Source organism: Artemia sp. Qi Xiang Cuo, chromosome 2 (assembly GCF_049724085.1).
Source record: "Artemia sp. Qi Xiang Cuo chromosome 2, ASM4972408v1, whole genome shotgun sequence".
Taxonomy (NCBI): domain Eukaryota; kingdom Metazoa; phylum Arthropoda; class Branchiopoda; order Anostraca; family Artemiidae; genus Artemia; species Artemia sp. Qi Xiang Cuo.
The window spans coordinates 21,606,738-21,629,096 of NC_142795.1; the positions used below are offsets into that span (position 1 = coordinate 21,606,738).

The window sequence follows — 22,359 nt, forward strand, 5'->3', positions numbered from 1 at the left end:
GCTATGAAATCGTTCTTAACAAGTAATCACCGAAAATCATCAATAAGCTTCAGCATTAATCTTCTTGGATTAGAGCAAGTTCCAAAGACATTATGGATATTTTCTTCTTAATAACCTTTTATTCTGTCATTCCAGTTGATTGTTTCCAGCTTTTTCAACCATCTATCTTTTATCAACTGCTTTTTAGCCATCTACCTTTTTTCAACTGCTTTTTCAGCAGTCCATGGGGGCAGCTGCCCCCCCCCCCCGCCCCTCCGTATGCCTATGTCTCCGTGTTTAATATTATATTCAGGATCACCCTAAATATGACTATGGCTGTCACCACCAAAATCCCACGCTCGTTATTGGATAGCAGTATTTCAAGAAGGGTACTCAACCCTAAACGTTGACTTTTTGGGGTGTGTGACATAACAAACACAATTTTCAGGTAAATAATCTTAAGTGAAAACAGGGGTAGGGTTTAGGGGATGGAAAAGGGGTAGGATCTTCGGACGAACATTGTTCCCAGAGGATACCCCCATCCCTGCCGGCAGGGATGGGCAGGTAAAAATATGAATTAATCTTTCATTTCAGAATTAATCTAGATTACGAAGAGAGTTGATGTGTTCGCCCTCAGCATTTATACTGTACGCTTAGCTTAAAACAGATTCGATCAAATGAAAAACGCATATGGAGTAATTCTAAAAATCCTGGATCCACCACTGGGCTAGGCCCTCGTCAAACTCCAGATCGTTACGCGAAGCTCACAGAAAGATTTCTCTTTAAAAATCTACTACAGATACTCAGGGTTGCGAACTGGACCTATTTTGTGTCCAAAGGACATATTCCTATGTGCCGGAACACAATGACATAATAGGGCAAAACAGGGACATATTTTAGAAATTTGGGACATAAAAGGGACATATTTTGGAAATTTGGGACATAAAAGGGACATATTTTGCAAATTTATGACATAAAATAGAATATTTCCCTGGTGGATAAATATTTGTGTAAAAAAATTGTCATTTATCACGTCAAGTTCTCTTCTAGGACCTTTATTGTTATTGATGTTTGTGTTATGTTATTCGAATAAATTTAATCACCAAAGTAGTGTTAACACTACTTATCTAGCACTTAATTTCCTTAACTACTTACTTTCAACTAATTTTTACGTTTTTACAATATTTTTACACCCTTTTTTCCTGAAATTCGTCTGGTCAAAATTTTTAGATAGCCATTTTGCTCAGTGTAGTTGACAGGTACAATAGATATGTCTTTGGAGATGACTAGATCCCTCATAACCACCAGAGGAAGGGCTTCAAGTTATGAAATTTGCCCATTGTTTACATATAACATTTGTTATAGGGATGTATACCCACATTTTCCAAGGGGGGAAGGATTTCTACGGGGAGAATTTCCCATTGGGATGAGAAGTTTCTGGGGTTGAACTTTTCAGGGGAAATTTTACATGGGGATAATTTCCCAGAATTCATATACAAATTTTTTTTTACTTGTCTTACTTTCTCGTTGTTGATCCCATTGTACATGTGGAATCACTTTGAGGGAACACTTTGTCAGAGGGAAGTTTTCAGCAGAGTTGGAATTCACGGGGGATCCTTACGGGGAGGATTTGCCATGGGAGAATTTTTCCATGGGGAAATATCACCAGGAGAAATTCTCCATGGGAAATTTCTGGGGGAGAATTTTTCCAGGGGGGGGGTATTTTAAACACCTTCTCCAATGACCTTCAAAAGGATCAGAAACAAAATGGAAACAAGTCTTTCTTCAAATAAAAGTATGCTAAAGAGTATTTTTCAGATTGAATCTTAAGCAAAAAAAAATTCTTGGAAGAATTTGCAGTAGGGATGGAATTGTCTGGGAGTAATGTTCTGGCGGAAGATTTTTACATGGGAAGAACTTTATATACAGGAATTGTTCATGTGGGGATTTTCCACAAAGGGGGTGGATTTCCTGGGATTATCTGAAAAAACGATCAGAAATAAATAAAAAAAGAACTTTTCTACCGAAAGTAAAAGGTGACATTAAAATTAAAACGAACTGAAATTATTCCATATATGACAGGGGTTACTCCTTCCTCAATATCCCCCTCTCTATGCTAATGTTTGACCTTTTGTCTAATTTTTTTTAAGAGCCATTCTTGAAACACAAGGGCCGTCAAAACCTTTTTAAAAAGTTCTTAAAAAATTTAGCATGAAGAGAGGGGTATTGAGGAAGGGATAGCTCCCCTAATATACGGAACAATTTTTGTTCGTTTTAAGTTTTAATGTTGCTCCTTATTTTAAGTAGAAAAACTTGTTTCTTTATTTAATGAATGAAAAAGCGATAAGGTTAAAATTTATTTTTTACTTCTGACCAAGGCACATTGTGTAGAGTGGGTTTTGTTGAAACTTTGAAAGCAACTCGATTGGAAATTGAAAGTTCTAATGCCCTTTCTAGGAATCATAAGTGATTGGAGGACGAACAGCCACCTTCCTCCCCACCCATCATTTCCTCAAACATATTCAATCAAAATTTTGAGATTACTATTTTGTTCAGCATATTTGAAAGGTCCATTAATTATGTTTTTGTGGATGATACCCCCCTTCCCCCTCAAAGCTTTCAGGGCAAGGGCTACGAGTTATACTAGTTCCCCATTATTAACATTTAAGATTTTTATGGAAGGGTTGGTTTTATAAACTTTGGAGGGGACTCACAGGATTGAGAATCAGAAGTACTAGTGCCATTTTTAATTGTCAGAAGTGGTCAGAAGCAAACCAGCCACCCTCTTCCACTCACGTTTTCTTTTCCCTAAATACATCCAACAAAAACTTTGAGAAAGTCATTTTGATGAAAATGGTCCCAAGAACATATACCAATGCCCTCAGCATTGACAACCCCCTAAGAGCCCTTGGACAAGGTTTTTAATTTAAGCCCCGGGGGCTTACAAGGTCTTATGGAATGGATAGTTGTATAAATCTCAGGTGGGGCTCACTTGATCAAATTTTAGTGCCATTTATAAAAGTCAAAAGTGGCTTGAGGACAACCCCCCACCCCACCACACCTATCATTTCCGAAAATCAGCATCCAATCAAAATTTGTAGACATCTATTTTGCTCAGCATTGTTGAAAGGTCCAGTAATTATGCCTTTGGGGATGTCACCCCCTTAGCCCTCTTGGTAGGGACTGTGGGCTAGGTAATTCTTTAATTGTTTACAAATAGTATGCCTTGGGACATAGCTTCTAGTGCAATTTAAAGTCAGAAGTGGTAGGAGGGAAACTACCCTCCCCCATGTACTACTTTCCCTAAAAGTATCCGACAGAAATTTTGAGATAGTCATTTTGTAAAAAAAAAACAGTCCAAGGAACATATAACAACGCCTCCAGGGTTTAGACAACCCCCCAGAGCCCTGGGAAAAGGGTTGTAAGTTATGTCCCAAGGGCATGTAAAGTTTTTAAGCAATGGGTGGTCTATAAACTTCAGATGGGGCTCATTTGATTTGAATGTTCTATTTCCTTTTTAAGATCTAGCAGTGATATGAGGACAACTAACCCCCCCCCCCCGACACCCTCCTGTGAGACACCCATTTTATTCGAAATAGTCCAAAGAACATATAACAATCCAGAGATAAATTCAGCAGATATAAATTAAAACTCAAATCATAAATAATAGGCCGCGCAATAGCACTGTTGAAGTAAAGAGTGATGTGGGCACAGTATATTATTATATTTGTTTTTACCAAGGCATTTCATATAGATGGGGTTGTCATAGAAACTTCGAAATGAGCTCATTCGACAGAAAATTGGAAGTTCTAGTGCTCTTTTCAAGAGTCAAAATTGATTGCAGGGCAACCCAGCTTACCTAGCGCTCTGCAACATTGCTTGATTCTTGGATTGTACCTTATAACATGCGCAAGAATTACTCTGATTGGCAAAAAGCTACCAAAAGAAGCGAAAATGCTGACCCTCATGCCGATCATACCTATCAAGAGGAATTCTTGCAGGAAGATGAGCCTTAAGCTCCCACAAATATTTTTTACTGTTTACATGTTTTTATGACTTTTGTGCTTTCACACTAGTTCATTCTGTATGGATGTACTGATTTATCTTTCTTGCTTTCATTATATTCGATGTTAACTGACCACTTTGAAAGAGGTTTACAAGTTGTAAAAAGAACTAGTTTCAGAGATTTCACGATGGACATAATTATGGACATATTATAGACAAAATATGGACACAATTTGGCTAAAAAGGACACATTTTTGGGTGCTCAAGGGACATATTCATTAACAAAAAAGTTGGCAACCCTGCAGATACTACTTCCAACAACTCACTTGATCAGTAGGTCACCTGACACCTGCGGCTAACACACCTGCGAGCTCTCCTTATCTGCTCCAATCTATTCAAAGCTTCACTCTTTGCCCCCTCCAATGAAGTTTCAATTTCCTTTAAATCTTTTCTTACGACCTCTTCCTACATCATTCGGGGACGACTTGCTTATAGTTTGGCCCTAGATGGTTGGTCAAAAAGCACTTTTTTTTTGTCAATCTGTCATACTTTGTCTGTAAAATGTCACTGAGCCAAATTAACACTTCTTTATCAGAATCAAAATGTGGCCCTAATTTTTGCAATGAATTTCAGGAAAACATAAGTAGGTGCGGCAATTTGCGCAACTTTGGCCAAAACTAGTGAAAGTAAATCTATTTGAATTTCAAATGAGATGGTTTCTAAGGAGTGTATAGATGCGCCATGAAGCGAATCTAAATTCACCGATTTGTCATTGTGATCAGACCTAATGAATATTTATATGAAACACATTTTCAATATTAAGCCTCAAAGAAGCAAATTCAAGAAGAGGCAAGAGACTTTCATAAGAAAGCAAAGGAAGCAACATCCTTTACTAGCTGAATCAGGTAAGTACACACAGGGGCCATGGCCCGATCCCCGTCAAACGTCAATATTTCTTCGACTTTCCGTAATTTATTTTCAAGGAAAGTTTCTTTCATTGATTTAACGCCGTACCCACACCCCTCCCCCTCCTTGAATGTTTTACGGGCGTCTCCGAACTATACATATTTTACAAATGCAATAATTGGTCACTAGAAAGGACGTGCGCAACAGAGACGCAAAAGTAGGAGCTTTTGGAGGATATTCGTCAAACAGCTAAAACCAGCGAATCACATGAGAAACTAAAAATCTGCTCATCCTTGTGCGACATCGATTCTCGTTGATCTACGTACATGGATTTAAACAACTCCTAGAATAGATCTTCAGTTTTTGGTGTGTCAACATTCTGTTTCAATGCCAGTCCCCGATTTATTTATATTTTGGTTCAAGGCGTTCCCCCTGAAAATTCACCCGCGGAATTTCCCCCTCTGATAACACCCCCTCACTCCCCCTGGATATTTTTTGGATGTTCATTTGAAGGGAAATAGAAAATTCTACTCACCTGTTTAAGTCCCAGGCAATGCTATAGCGTTGACTATAGTAAAGAACCATAAGGGTTCAATGCATTATTATTGATTTATTTCTTCCCAGAGTCACTTTATATGGAAGAGGTAGTCGCATAAACTTTGTGAGGGGGTTCATTCGATTGAAAATTAACATACTTAGTGCCCTTTATAACAGTGAAAAGTAATTGGAGGAAAAAATGCCACTACTCAGATCGTTTTTGCCCCAAATGCACCCGATCAAAATTTTGAGATAGCCTCTTTGTTCAAAATAGTTCGAAGGTCAAACAACCATGCTTCCGGGTTGAAAACCCCCCTTGTAGCCCCCGGGGCGAGGGCTGTAAGCTATGAAGTTGCCCATTTTTAAGATATAAGGTCTTTACGGGAAGGGTGGTCGAATAAACTTTGGAGGGGGCTCATTCAATTGTAAATCGAAATTTTCAGTGCCCTTTTTAAGATTCAAAAATAGTTGGAGGTTCACCACCCCTCCCACGCCCTTTTCACTGTTATTAGGGAGGGATGTATTTTAATGCCAAAAGATCCTAACTCTCATTGAGCCTTCAGATAAATACAGAATCAGCTCTAAAGAAGGGGCGGGGGGGGGAGGGTGAAGTTAAATATTGATATTTAATCCCTCTTGAGCTGTGGGAATATTTATGGTCAACGCTATTATTATGGAAGTAAAGAATAACATAAAATCTAAAAAATAGCAAAATTATTCTGTATAGGAGGGGGCTGCCCCTTCTTCATTCCCAGCCTTCCTCTCGTGGTCGTAGAAACTCTGGAGGATGCTCTTTCGATCATACATTGAGAGCTCTAGTAATTTTCTTATAAGTCGAAAGTGATTGGGGACCAGCCAACCCCTGTTCTAAAACTGTTTTAGGTATCTGGTCCTTTTGTTACCCCTTAGGACATGTGATCGATATTACCTATTTTGGACTTTCTTTTTGGCTGCTCAATTCTGCATGCTGGGGAATTTTCCGGAGGGGGGGGGCACAGGCGACCGTATATATTACGTAAGTAAATCGGGAAGAGTCCTTTTCTCTAAGAATACTGATTTTCTGTTTTTCCTCATTTTTAGAAGGAATTAAAAAGTTTCACAAAAATCTATTATAAATTGTCGATCAACCAAGAAACAAATGAGGAGGGAACGTTGACTCCGCCCAAATTGGGTTCGCTAATGCATCTGCAGTTATAAATGACTCACGAATCTGATCGCAAGCAGTCTTATTTTAAGCCTATTCACCTCTTATGTAGGTTATCTTTCTTCTTATCTTACTTCATTATGTTCCCCATGTTTGGAATATATTGCCCGAGTGTGTGAAAAATGCGCCTAGTCTTCCGGCTTTCAAGTCACGGGCAAAGAAGTTTCTTTTATCTCGTGAGTGAATTTGGTGTTAAGCCCACTCCAGGTTGTCATTCTATTTAAGATATTTCCCCGATTTACTTTGCTTTTTCTTTCTATCTACTTCTTGTATTTTCTTCTTTCTCTATTTTTTCCTTTATTCCTTCATCAGTAAGTTTATTTTGTGTTGAGTAGCAAGGTATGAATGTTGTTTTAATTAGCTGAGAGTGATAACCTCGCTTGCCCTTTCAAGCTTATTGCCTTTCTTGGTAGGCGAAAGGCGAATAGTGTTTGTTTTCTTTTTTAATAAATATATATCTCATATCTCTCATCTCACTTCAAATTAAGCCTTATGTCCTATCAGGTGGTATCATATCATAAAACTTCACTCAAAACAAAGCTGGTATCAACGGATTTCTTAACTTCATGCTGGGACTGACCTGATTCGAGTTTGCCATAGGGTGCAATTCCCACGGTAAAACACCTGCTTCCGCGGGAGGGAGTGTCCCTTTTCAAAAAGTTCAATGAAATTTTGACAAGGGTCCTCCCTTTTAGAGCCCTAATCATTACATGTTTTAGAACGACAAACATAGTATGTACAGTTTGTATCATACATGGACGTCATAAAAAAGGAACTTGAGCGAGGGCAAGGTGTTTAATGTTACCTAAATTTTCAATAATTCACAGTTCTATTTTCAAGAGTTCCTAATAGTAACAGTATATTAACAGTTAGAGTAGGACAAGGGCTCTGGTTTAACTTCTAATGGCACTCCTCTTAATATTCTGGTCCCACCAAGGAATATATGCGGGAATGTATTTAAAGAAGGCCAAATTCAAAATAAAAGAAAGAACAGGCATATATAGGCAATTATGGAGAAATCACAAATATCTAGAGACTTCGCTATCATTTCAGCCAGTCAATGATGGTTCTGGCCTCTCTTGTGCCTGGAGCAAAATTTGATTAATGCCCCCCTATGTCTCCCACAAAATATTCAGGTCAAATTTTGACGAAGTTTTCATTTTATCAATAAAGTTATTTTTGATGTATTAATTAATTAATAATTTATTTTGGTACCTGTATGATAAACACCCGACCGTTCAAGTTGTTCATTGATTGACAAATTATAGAACCGTTTTTTTTTCGTTAGTTTCTTTCAACTTAGCGTGAGACAAGACAAAGAGAACTGACAGAATATATCGAAAATATAAAATTTGGGCTATATATTTGCACACTTTGGGCGGGGGGATGGGGGCAAAGTAATTGGACAGTGTAAAGTTAGAAAACAATTCTTACTGCATAATATGCAGAATGGTACTTATTTAGAATCCAGAAAACACGCAATGAACCGCATCTAGAATCTAATGAAATCCTGATGAAAAACAGGTATTGCTCACTCCGTGAAAAAATGTTCAAACTTCAGTTTTTTGGGGTTGAAGGGGCAAAAAAAGCTATCTAGGTTAAGTCAGGTTACGTATTTAATATATGCTATGCTTTACCCCCCCCCCTAATGTGCAAATATATAAACTAAATTTGTTTCTAAACTATTGTATTTTTATCATACTTTGTTTTATTTCATTAGCATTAACAAAACTTCACTTCTCGCGTGCTTTCTGGATTCTAAATACCTGCAGAATAATTGTACCTAACATAACACCTGGCTTTTGCTTACAGTAGAGTAGTTTCATCTAAAATCAGTTTCAACCGTTTAATTCTGGCTCGACTTTATAACGCAGTATCCCTTCCCCATTTCCTGCACCTAAGCCCATTTTGGAGAATTTTTCCCGAGCCAGAGAAAAGAAAGCTCAGATCCGCATTTTTTAAGTATGCGAGGTTTTTGTTACGGCTCCCGCCATGGACAAGAAATTCGCACCTTGTTAAAAATTTAAAAATTGCGGACCCGACGGCAGCTATAATTGAACAAATTCAACGGTACAACGAGAAAGCGTCTTCCCACCCTTGGTACCATTTGCTAAGGCATAGTGAATCGCAGTCCATTTAATTTTATTTGCCCGTCTCTTGTCATATTTAGTATCTTTTTATATTTAGTCTTTTTACCGTCTCTTGTCTGCATTTTTTTTTTTGCGGTTACATTTTTTGTTTTACCAATTGCGGCTTGATGAAACGATGCTCATATTGCTTACGTTTGTTCAGTACTTGGGAGTTTAAAACGTTCAAAAAGAAAATTTCTTACGTACCTGCAGTGCAGTGTATAATTGAGGTTTTGTTTATCGTCTTTGTAATTTGTTCGATGTGTTTTTTTTTGTGCGTGGTTGTGTTTTTTTTTTGTTTTACTTTTTTTACTGATTCTCCGTCTTTTGTACCTTTTTTTAACGGGTAATAAATAAATAATAATAATGATAATAAGGCGCGCAGACCCGCTATACTTTACCCTCCCCCCCCTAAAGGGAAAATTTATAGCGCAATTTTGCTTATAAAGTATTATATTTTTATCTTACTTTGGTATAGTTAACTAGGATTGAGGGTCAGCGAAACATATTGGTAGACCATTAGGTAGGGCAAATATCATACAAGTACCTTTATTTTTTATTTAGTTTTTACTTTGTTAATTGAATTTATTATTATTATTATTAATTATTTTCTAATACATTTTCATTTTATAATATAATTTCAAACATTACAAAAAGATGCCTCTTCATCTTTTGTAAGATGCAGGGGGATCTCTGCACCCCCCCCTAAAACCGCCTCTGGAGCCAGTATGGATGAAGCCATTTGTTTTTAAAGAAAAACATGGCGGCTACCATATCCGTTTTCTCATTAATCGTCGGCACTATACCTATGGATGTGGAGGTGTAGCCGTTGAGACAACCACTGCCGTTCAAAGGTAAAATATACATATCATTCATACTGGGATTTGGGGGCTTATCACAGTATAAGTATATATTCATATACACTTATACTGTGGTGCTTATTGACAACTCCAAATCTAAAATATCAAACCGAATCGAGTAGTGAATACAATAAGGTCTTGGTTCAATTGCTTGCAACATGAAACACACCACATACCTACTGCTAAAAACTGAGCACCACATCACTGAGGCCAAACACAGCTACGTATGCTCCTACTCTGCCCTATTTTGTTCAAGACCTCCCTCTTTACTCCCACCTATTAAATTCCAATTTCTTTTATTCTTATGAGCTCTTTCCAAGGCCGTACCCAGGATTTTTTTTTCGGGGGAGTTTTACTCAAAGATTTATTTTTTTTTGGGGGGGGGGTGTTTACACAAAAAAACCTCAAAAACGCATACAAAATTTGTTAATATCCATTTTTTTTACGTTTTTACGAGTAATAAAAAAAACTTTTCGGGAGGGGTTCAAACCCCCCTAACCCCTCCTCTGGGTACGGCCTTGGCTCCTTCCACTCCTTTTGGTTAGGACTTACTCATCGCTGGGCCCCAATTGTACGGCCAACAAGCACGATTTTTGCCAATATTTTATCCTTTATCAGTAAAATGCAACATAGCCATGTTAACCTTAACCTTTTGATAGCCCTAGAAATTGAAACAGGACCATAATTTTTTAGTACGGCTTATGGTTGAATATACGGTCAGTGAAACGAGTACCTGAAACTACAGTCAATAGAAATTATCCCTTAAAGGATCTAGCATATCTCCAGAGCCGTATCCAGGATTTTTCTCGGGGGGTGTTTTACCAACGAATTTTTTCCGTTTTCTTTTGCAAAAACAAACTTTAAAAAACGCATCAAAAAATTTTTTATATTCATTTTTGTTACGTTTTTACGAGTCGGACAAGCATTTCTGGAGGGTTCAAACCCCCAACCCCCCTGGATACGGCCTTGCACATCTTCCTTGACTTTTCGAATTTCTAAATTTAATTCAATTTTCCAAAACATGCTGCGCCTTGGCTATTCTGCGTTTTAGATTGCCATTGCACCCCCCCCCCTCCCCATTTACTAATCATAGGCTACCAACCAATTAAGTTAAACTATCCACTTGATCGATTTCCCCATTATCTAACACTACATATTCGTCCTCATTTATCGCACCTCTGCTAAATTCGTTTAGTCTTGCGAAGGTTACAACGACACCCGTATGGGGTGTAGACACGACATTTGCGTTCCCTTCTCGTAAGAAGATCGAAGGTAAAATAAATGCTAGATATTGTAACTTTCGAGGAAAAACATAGCTCTCTTTAGATCTTTTTTATTTTACAAACATTTACCACCTCCCTTTGAAATTGTGTTTGTCCTCCCCCATAGAAAAATTGTTGTGGTTGTTCCACGAAAAGCTGCCTTTGACATAGTCATGTTAATAATATTACAAGTATTTTACAATGTTTATTTGTTTCACTTCTGTTCACAAATTACGTTAAGTTTCTGGACACTTGCTTCACAATTTCGTTGACATTCTGGATAGTGAATTAACCTTGAACTTTGCCATAGATCCAATGTGAGGCTAGTTGTTCCCGGGAAATCTACAAGTTTTTACGGTTTTCGTATTAATTTTCAAAAATCTGCCTGCTTTTTTCACTTTATCTCAATATGCTAAGAATTACGCTTAGGATAGATCTGAGAAGACCGGTTTCATAGCCACAAAGACAAGTGACAGAATAGATGGGACATATCTAATTTGGGCTATATATTTGCATATTAGGAGAGGGGTGGGAGTAAAGTATAGCGGGTCTGCGTGCAAAATATGTTAGCTACAATTATTCCGTATATTTCGAAGTAAAAATTGTTTTCTAACTTCACGCTGTCTTAATACTTTACCCCCCTCCCTAATGTGCAAATATATAGCCCATATTATATATTTACCCTCTATTCTGTCACTTGTCTTTGTGGCTATGAAACTGCTTTTCTCAGATCTAACCTAAGCGTTATCTCAATATGCTAAGAATTACGCTTAGGATAGATCTGAGAAGACCGGTTTCATAGCCACAAAGACAAGTGACAGAATAGATGGGACATATCTAATTTGGGCTATATATTTGCATATTAGGAGAGGGGTGGGAGTAAAGTATAGCGGGTCTGCGTGCAAAATATGTTAGCTACAATTATTCCGTATATTTCGAAGTAAAAATTGTTTTCTAACTTCACGCTGTCTTAATACTTTACCCCCCTCCCTAATGTGCAAATATATAGCCCATATTATATATTTACCCTCTATTCTGTCACTTGTCTTTGTGGCTATGAAACTGCTTTTCTCAGATCTAACCTAAGCGTAATTCTTGAGTGTGTTTCTTTTAATCAACAAGTACCTTCTTTTATTCAGTTTTTTTTTTTTTTTAAATAGCAACAAAAGAAACTTGCCTTCCCCTCTTAATTTCCTTGAATTTGCACCCCAAACAGCAATGAAAAAACGTCTTGATAAGCAAGTACCCGTTCCCAGGAAACCCCACTGTTCAAACGTAGATAACATCCGATTAAATAAGATAACATCAACTGACCGAAAACTAATTTTGATCATCAGAGCCGCTTAGTAATTTATGGCCATGGTTTTTATAACTTGATCCAATTGCTTTTTCAACTATCATATAGCTCTATTGATGATGGCTAGCTGACAGGGAAAAAGTAATAAATTCTTAGCTTATCTTAAAAACTATAAATATCTAAATTTTCTGTCAAAATTTTAATAACTGTTAGGGTACAGAATTTTAAGTTTACTTAAATTTGCGGCTAAACCAAGTTTCACTAAATTATAACTTTTAATAGTTTTTAATTGTTAATATTTTGCTATTAATATTTTTTATTTTTTTTAATGAACCTAACATTTAACAACTAATCGTAGTTTAAGTAATTTTAAATCTACTAAATCTAAAAAACTAAGATTGTTTCGAGCTAGTGTATCTTCTGAAAATGTGATAAACGTCTTCCAAATCTCTCCTAAAAACGTGGATTTATACAGCTTACGAATGTTTGAGTCAGTCTGAGTACTGGCTTTAGCGGTATATAACCGCAGAAATTCTGAAATCGGGGCCAAAATAGCATTTTCTTTTTTAAGCATTTTCAGTACGTCTTCTAAAAATATCATATGCATCTTCTAAAAACATGGTTTTATACGGTGTGAGAAAACTCGGGTCAGTTTGAGTGCTTACTTTTGTGGTAAGAGCAAAATGTATCCGCGGAAATCCTAGAATTGTGGCCAAAATAGCATCTTCATTTTTAAGCATTTTCAGTGCGTCTTTTAAAAGCGTGATCAACATCTTCATAATGTCTTCTAAAACATGGTCTTATGCAACATACCTATGTTTGAGTCATTCCGAGTGCTTTTTTCGCGACAAAACTAAAATAAGCCAGTGGAAATTCTGGAGTTGGGGCCAAAATAGCATTTTGTTTTATGTATTTTAAGCGTTTTCAGCACGTTTTTTGAGAACGTGATCAACATCTTTTTAATACCTTCTAAACCATGGCTTTATGCAACATACCTATGTCTGAGCCAGTCCGAGTGCTTTTTTCACGATATAACTAAAATAAGCCCGTGTAAATCCTGGAGTTGGGGCCAAAATAGCATTTTATTTTATATATTCTAAACGTTTTCAGTGCGTCTTTTAAAAGCGTGACCAACATCTTTATAATGTCTGCTAAAAACGTGGTTTTACAAACATGCTTGCGTTTGAGTCGGTCTAAGGATAGGGGCGTAATTTATCATGGGGCAGAGGACAATTGTCCGTCCCAGACCCTAGTTTCCACCCCTCCCCCCTCCGACCCAAGTTTTCCCTTATCTGAAATTTAGTTTCTTCGAAAATATTGTCAAAACGAAGATAAGCCTGCATAATTCAAGCATCCACAGAAATGGGTCAGTTTTCTTTAGTATATCTTTGCCTTTATTGGCTTATATGGTTTGTTCTGCATTTTTCCCTCTTATTTTTAATTTATTTGGGAAATTGGCTCCAACCTTGTCCCTCCCTCCCCCTCTTAGGATTTTGACGAAATTACGCCACTGTCTGAGAACTTTACTTTTGCGGTTAAATAAAACATACCCATGGAAACCTTGGAATCGAGACCAAAATGAGATTTTCCTCTAAAATTTGAGTTTATAGCATCTATGCATAACTAATCAACGTGTTTGGAGGGCAAAAAATATTTTCGAAGGCTCCAATTAAAAATTGTTCAAGAAAGGTTTTACTTCATTTTCTGTTTTGTTTGTTTGTTTAAGTCCTGGGAAAGTTGCCTTATAAGAGCCTGAAAATATTTGTGGATTGTGTAAAAAAAGAAGGGAAATGTTTTCTTTTTAAGTCAACCAGAAAATTTTATTGAGTCGAAAAATTTCCTTTCTTTCTACAGGCTTAAATTTCAATCAGGGAAACGGGTGGAAAAGCACCACAAACTATGCAAAAGCAATAGGCCTACGCCTAACTTTTTTTCATTTTTACACTGATTATATCCAAGAGCTTTATTATACGGCTTAGATCATGTCTGCATTCACTCTTTCCTGATCTAAAGTCTATGTTTTCAACTTTGATTTGTCAATCTTCAATCTGACATTTTAAAAGTTTCTAAGGATTCAAGGGGGGGTATGGGTAAAATAGGTGCTTTTACCTTGAAAGTAATTGAGTTAAGTGAATGAAACTTTCTGGGATGGGTTAGTGATGGAAACTTTCAATGGACAAACTACTACTAACAACTCACAGGCTAGCTCAAATTATATACTCTTTAGATTTTCAATAGTGCGACTATTTTCTTCTTATTTATTTAACGGCAAATGGCAAACAAGCGACGGGAAGCAAAGAGTGGCGCCATCGCAAATCCAGAGTGTATATAATTTGGGTTATATATTTGTTCATTAGCAGGGTTAAAGTAAAGCAATGCGCTTAGAAATAATATAGGTTAGTATTTAAAACACTTTAAGTAGTTTCCAGAATCTTATAGTGACTCCTCATGAATAGTTGAACCAGTAAACATGGTGCTTATGCATTAGCTGGTACCCACGCAATATACTGTGCTAAAGGAAACTAGTCAAACGGGTATCTGTCAATAGAGAATTGGATCGCAAACTGAGGTTTTTCATTGCGTTTACAATTTGAAATTATTAGTTTTCGGGGTTTAGGGGGAAAAGGGATCTAGATTAGGTTATGTATTTAATATATGCTATGCTTTACTCCCCATCCCTCTAATGTGCAAATATATAGCCCAAATTTGTTTCTAAACTATTATATTTTCATCATATTTTGTTTTATTTCATTGGCATTAACCAAACTTGACTTCTCGCGGGGATACCAGCTAATGCATAAGTACCGTAAACATTTACCAAGAGTAGTAGCCAACTGTTGAATTACCCATTCAACATAATTTCCAAAGATAATAATCTCTAGGCGATATGTAGAAAATGATTGATTTCGTTGGTTTGCATACTTTTTTGTACTAATTGGTTCATATTATAAAATAATACCAATTTGATATAACAGGACTGTGTTCAAACATTAAGGGGGGGGGGGCGTTAGATCCAAAGGGGATAAACTATGTATTGAAGCAAATTAAGCAGATTTTCACTTAATCCTTACTTTTAAAGAACTATCCATTTCCAAACAAAACAAGTCCAAAGTTGACAACTTTATTTTTTCACTCCTCGACTCCAGTTATTAAAAGCCTTTGCGCATAAATCACCTAGAAGGGACAACTCACCCTGCTTTTGAAGGCAACAGTAGCATTTTTAGAGATTCCTCACTGTTTAAGAATTGTCCATTCTTAAATTCAAAATTTATCCACATGTGAGGCAAAGTAAAAAACCTGTTACATAACTAATATTCTAGATGACACAAAATAATCTACTTCTTCCTCAAAGTTTATTAGTCGTCAGTGAAGCATCAAGTAACGTTATCACAACATAGAAGAACTGGCATTTTAAACATATGAAATCACATACTAGACTGATTGTAAAGTAACAATGTCTGTCTTATCCATTACGTAAAGAATATGTTCAACGAGCCAAATTCGGGCGTGAAAAAAAGAATCCTGTTTGATTTTTTTTCTTTTTATAAATATAGTATATGTAAATTGAATTAGCTTCAGATCTCTATTGGAAAGAGAAACACATAGCTATGAGTCACTATGTTGAAAACAAAATAGTGACTCAACATACATACAACATACATAAATGACTCAACAACATAGTATGACTGTTTCATCCTGTTTCACAGCCTTCTTTCCCATCTAAGCTTGATTAAGCATTAGATGGATTTTGAAATTAAAAAGAAGCAAATAATAGGACTATTTAATAATTACTATCCTGACCAGTTGAAACCCAAACACGAGAGTCACGGGGTCCATTCGGTTCAGATCTCGTTTGGAATCATAAGATCTCTCAAAATTTATATAATCCTTCCCACAATATTTTCACATTTTTCGCCATTGTTTTCGTATTTTACAAATCCCCCCACCCTTCTGGAAACGAATCCCCATAACTTGCGAGGAAACAAAATGAAATTATTAAATTGCATTTATTAAATTAGTCCAATTAAATTATACTAATTATAGATTAACTTTAAATTAAATTAATAATTAAACTTCAAATTATTATATTATGAAATTAATAATTTTTAAATATAATGAAAATTTACTATAAGCATAAAATTAGAAAGAACGTTTCTAGAAAGTAGGGTAGCCATTTAAGAGAATATTGTAATGGCTCAAGCTATAGCACTAAATAGTGCCATTTCCCGTCTTACTAAAAAACAGTGAGAAATAACGCCAAGGAGAATCATTGGGAGGTAAAAGAGAGGATCGTAGGCCCAGTTACAGTTGGTAATTAATTTAAAACCTGTATAATGTTTAAATTGCTAGATATTTGAAGTTTAGATTTTAAAGGGTCAACTATAAAACACAATTACAGGCACATACGCGGGAATTATTTCATGGTGGGTGCAATGATAAAAAGATATTTTTTAACAATTTGAATAAGAAATTCGGAAAAACTTGGGACCGGAAGCCCCCCTGCGGGTGTCCCTGGCATATCACCAGGCAAAAGGTTGTCAGAGAACAGAGAAACCATTTCATGCCAAATGGCTGAGTCATATGTTATGGCATTAAATAGAGCCATTTTTGTCTTATTAAAATGCACGGGGAGGTTTGGTCGACGAGGAAACATTAAGAGGTAAAAAGGAGGTTTGTGAGCCTATTAGAATTGAATAGCAGTTTAAACACTTAGACAATTAAAGTAGGCATATATCCTAGAGAGGTCATTAAAGGTCGATTAGAGAAAAAAGAACCAAATGTAGAAATAGGGTGTCACAACTGAGCCTAAAATTAAAAATCGTGACGGTAAGCCGACGTAGTTATCAATAGTTTTATGCAAGGAGACAATTCAAGAAGACAGTTCCAGACAAAGAAGATAGACTCAATAAGGCAATTGGCTTTTATTTTTAACGATTACAATTCCAATGTTCCATTCCAGCTCCATAGTCGTATCCAATTTAATATTTTACAAATACCAATGTCCTGTTCAAACCTTGTTAGCTTGAACCTCGTTTGAACTAATTAAAACTTTGTTGATTAATCAGGACAAGAAAAATATATTTTGCCCCCTGTCACACATACGAAATTGGAAGTAACCTTAACCCAGTTCCGAATCAGGTTCATGTTCATACGAGTAACAGAAACTAAGACCTGTTCAAAATATTTATCACTAGACAATGTATTGTGTCAAAAAAGGCAAAATTCAATAAACTTAAATTTGCGTATCATTAGAATTTTTCTCATATGAGGGGCAACTACCCACTCTTGGTGACAAATTTGACAATTTTTATTGACTCATTATAAGGGTTTAGATGTGATGTCGTTAAATGTACTTGACCACGTGACCATGTCTGATCAATTCCCTTGGAGATGATACTCTCATTTAACTACTCTAGCCCATTGATGTAACTAGGCAAGGGTAAGAGGATTCTAAGCTCGTCTCCTTCGAAGGATAAAGTCATTCCCACTAAACTACTGCTTTCCAACGAAAAAAAAACAAACTATATGGGTGAGCAGTGAATATGCCTGGCACAAAGTCCGCCACGATTGGCACACTTCTACCATACTTGGCACACTACACATGGTGTACGTGATATTTGAAAACCCCCTCGAGTTGTTTTAGTGGCTAGAGTTCTCTCTAGCCTCAACATATTCTCTTGCGGTGCCACTAATCCAATATTGGATCAGGCTTTCATTTTGTTAGTGTGAGCTTTTTAAAAAGAGCAGGAAAACACAAAAGTAGGGGGGGGGGATTTGGTACCTAAATTCTGTATTTTCCCATTTTGGCCAGTTTTCTTTTTAATTTTATCTCCTTTCTTAAAAAAAAGTTCTGCCACATGCCCAAAGGAACAAATCTTCAAACTAGGGATCATGAAACTGGTCGGTAGGTGTAAAATATTTCTAAAAAGTGTGTTCTATATCTTAATAGAAGCCCTTGTTGTATTAGTAACAAAAACTCGCAAAAGAATTACTGGAAGAAAACCTTGTTTGGTCTAAAGATGTTTTGGTACTTGTCTGTTAAACGAAATACACCCAAGAATTGGTGTGCTGATAAGATCTGACAGAAACCGGTTTTCCTCTCTGGGATCGGTAATGTTGCTTATTTTGACTGAAAAAACTACGATATATGTATATTTCAATTAAATATTTAATATATAGAGGTGATCAGAGGTTAAGTAGGTTATTATCATGTTTTGGTATATTTCATTAGGATTAATCTAACTTAATTTCTAGGGTGTGTTTCGTTTAACAGACAAGTACCGTTTTTTCTGCTTTGTGTAAATTAAGCTTAACACAAATCGAAACTTGAATTCATTCAAGTTGGCAACAACGTTGTTCATTTTAATATTTTTTCAAGAAAATAAGTATCTTTCATAAAAAAAAAACAGATTTGGCTTCGGCTTTAAAATATTAAATAGCGGTTTAATAAAGGCCAATAGGCAAACGCTCCTTTTATATCCCCGTGCTGCACATGCAATTAATATACCAAACACATCTGATGTTGCCACCAAAATCAGCTATGGGTCAAATCCTCAAAAATAAATCAAATAAAATTAATCTTTGGGGCAAAGTCAATTATCCTAAATGAAACTAAAACGATTCAAAACACATGTTCTGCCCTAAATCTCGATTCCACTGGACAGACCAGGTGTACAGGGTCCATAAATCTGTCTCAATGATACTACTGATATCTGATTCTTGTACCCAAATCAACCCCCTGCTTCGTAATGACAGGGTTACAGCCCACGCAGACCACTGTTTATATACTGCTTCGTTTTTTCGCTGCAGTGGGAGACACCCACAAAACAATACAAATTTCAAAGGAATCACTATACGAAAAAATACATTAACGCCCACCATTTTTTCTCTACAGGGAAACTAAAGACTTAGTTTTAACAAAAGAAACGGTCCATTTACTAGACACACCCTTTCATGATAGCCCTAACATTACTTTGTACATGGAGTTCAATATGGAAGCTATATTGAAGAATGAAAAGCTACAATTTTCCACAAGGAAAAAAAAGGTTGAACAATTTAGGATATATGATTTTGGGTCATTATAAGAACGTAAAGTTATTAACTGATTGTAGAGAACATCGTCCAAAAGGATATGGACCGATGGATATACATGATCAGAAATACTGAGAGGTTAGATTAATGTGAGAACTGTATTTTCTTCATCTAGCGATTATGCTGATCGACTTCCCAACACGAAATGTCTCAAACACTGAGACGTAGGTGCTGGCAAGATTTTTAAGCAAATCAATATAATATTCTAATAGCATTATGTAATTATGCATTCAATATGTATATTTATTTTCAATATTTTTCAAAAATCAACATTTTCCGGCAAATTATTCTTAAAAAGGAGAAATTATTTAAAATATATGGACTACATTGTAGAGCAGGGATGCATGCTTGGAGGGGGGCTAGAGGCCCGGGCGCTCTAAATCCTAAGTTGTTTCGGATTTTGGGCACTCCATGTTCAATTTACCAAATAAAATAATGTTTTGTGTTGATGGCCCCGGAAATTTTCGATCATTGGCCCTCCCCCTCCAAAGAAAATCGTACATGTCAGTCTTACAAACGTGGAAATTTCGTGGGAGAGGGCGAGATCTAATAAAAACTCAAGGAGTAACATATGAGCTTGATTTTGGTAAAAACTCAGGTCACCAGTTAAGAACATGCCCCTCGTTTGTTTTCGAGGAAATGTGAAGTGTAAGGATTTAAGTGCTGAATTCGATTCATTCATCGGTGCTAAATTATATATTATCTCAGAAAAACAAATTGAATTTGGATTTTGAATACCTACCCACCTATTTACGCCCTTGTCTTCGGTCAAAGCCAACCGAGGGTAAATCATAAATACGACCTATCACATAGGGTTTAATTTTTTTCCACGATATGAACATACTTTATCAGTAAGTTTAGATATAATCCAGTTTGATTGACATACGCTACAAAGATAAGATAAGAGATAGGTAAGATTCATTGCAAAAAGCCTGTGGGCCATAGCGACACATAATACAGTCTACAAACAAAGCTCAGGAACAAAATACAATATATTTCAGAAGTCGCTCAAAAAAGGATGCTAGGTTTAAAAATTGCAAAGAAAAATTATTAAAATTTTGCAACTTGCCAAATTATTACTTATTATGTAGCAAAAAATATTACAACGAACTAGGCTAGGTTAAAAGCTATATCACGAAAAAAAAAATACTCGGGTTGGCCACTGAATGAATGTTTCAGTCATGATTGCCATTAATTCTTATTTTCTTTTTTTTCGAATTTTAAAATATCTCTAGTAGGTATCATTTATCCTTTTTTTATAGATATATTTAGCCGTAATCACACTTGTAAACTTGTAGTCTTATATCTTTGTTCTTTATCAACGCATGTCGAAACTAGCTAATTTAGTCCTCATTTCATCACACCAGCAAATAAAAGATGTTGACGGCAAAAAATATTAGAGTATAGCCAGAACTAAGCATACAACCCTAGAACTAGGCCTAAACTTACGACTGAAAGTCGACTAAAAAAATACCTTGTTTACGGTTTTAATTGTTCTATATTGGTCTATATTGTTACTTCAAGAACAATGACGGGAGTAGGTAAAGACATCATAGGCTGAATATTGCTACTTTGCCTAGCTTTACTATATTGCTGATGTGTTTCTCCACCTCCCGTGGGCACCCGAAAAATGGACACACAGGGCGTTTTAAATACACAAGTGTTAAATTTCGTAGGATTTGGAAAAAATGTAGCACTTTTTCTGGCAACAAAATGCTGACTCTAAGTTGGAGCACAGTGCTAGCTCAGCATGGAAATATCCAGGGAAGTGATGGAGCTCTAGACAAAGAGGCTCGACCCTCCGTCCCTAGGCAGCATAGGAAATTCGTTAGCGCATTTCAAAGTGCTGAAGGGGTGTAAAACATCCCTAAGCTCCACACCGAGCAACGTGATGGTCAACGAGCTTCGGGTGACCGCAAGACTAGGTACCTTGTTGTGTACCTTATCGCCAGAAATGCCCGGTAATGATGATGAATGAGATACAGAGTAAAAGTTTGACTACGGCATCCCTGGTTTTAAGCGATGTGACGAGACTTGATCCCTCGTCGAGAAGTGAGCTAGCTACCATCCTATCAAGAAGACAAGGCCTAAGCACCGGCTGCTGGAACCTGTGCTCGATAAAATGCACATTGACACAAGCTTTTGTAGCAGAAGAACAATCTCGCTGTTGCTAACACGTGGTTTAAACACAAGCCGTGTCATAGGTATACATGGGAATACTGCGATGGAAGAGTAAAGGTCTAAATAGACTATCTGCTCGTATCCCGACGATGGAAGACATGGTGTTGGACTCGAGAGTACACAAAGGCGCTGACGCAGGATGGAAAAATGGATCTGACCACTTCTTTTTGAGGACAAGGATAAGGTACAGACTTAGCACAAAAAAGGCTACTATTCCGAGCCAGAAAACAGACATATCGAAGCTAAAAGTAGATGAATACCGAGAAGTATTTGTCCACGAATTCTCGAACCGCTTCGCCGTCCTTCAAGATGACCCCGAGAAGTCAACCCTGACTGGTCAGTGCCTCAACTGCAACGAGAAAAAGACTGAGAAGAAATGGAAAAAGTTCAAAGACAACATCGATGAAGCAGCCACAAGCATACTTGAGCATGCCAAGCAGAAAACCAAGAAATGGATCTCAGAAAAAACACTCAAACTCTCTGCCAAGAAGAAAGAGGTGACCAACAGAAAGTACCCCACATACAAAGTGCTGCGAAAAGAATGTCACAAATCAGCAAGAGCTGACAAAAAAGCCTACTGGTATAACGTTGCTAACGATATGGAAAGAGTCGCATCGCGGAACCATACTCGAAAACTCTATCAAGTACTTGGAGAATGTACTGGGAAGAAGACCCAAACTACCATTCCTTTGCTTAAGGCTAAAGATGGGAAAATATTCAAAAGCATTTATGAACGTATTGAAAAATGGCGAATACATTTCCAAGAGCTATTGAGACCAGGGGGTACTAATAACCGAAATCAACCACCTAGAGCTCCCCAGAACCCATCAAACCAACATGCGTATGAAAAGGTATGTAGAGACCCACCCTCCAAGGATGAAGTAACCAAGGTGATCAAAGTACTGAA

General features: G+C 36.8%; 1 long non-coding RNA gene across 3 annotated transcripts in view; it reads right to left on the reverse strand.

Annotated features, from left to right (window-relative positions):
- The window catches only part of LOC148954997 (uncharacterized), a 42,038-nt gene that overhangs the window by 7,372 nt on the left and 12,307 nt on the right, over positions 1-22,359 (reverse strand). Inside the window, exon 1 of one of the 3 annotated variants that reach the window (XR_016143714.1) lies at positions 15,372-15,615. The exons of 1 other annotated variant lie outside the window; for it this stretch is intronic. This is a non-coding gene — a long non-coding RNA (uncharacterized LOC148954997). Of the gene's footprint in view, positions 1-15,250; positions 15,616-22,359 lie in introns of those variants that run through there. One more of the 3 variants, XR_016143715.1, reaches the window with a different exon arrangement.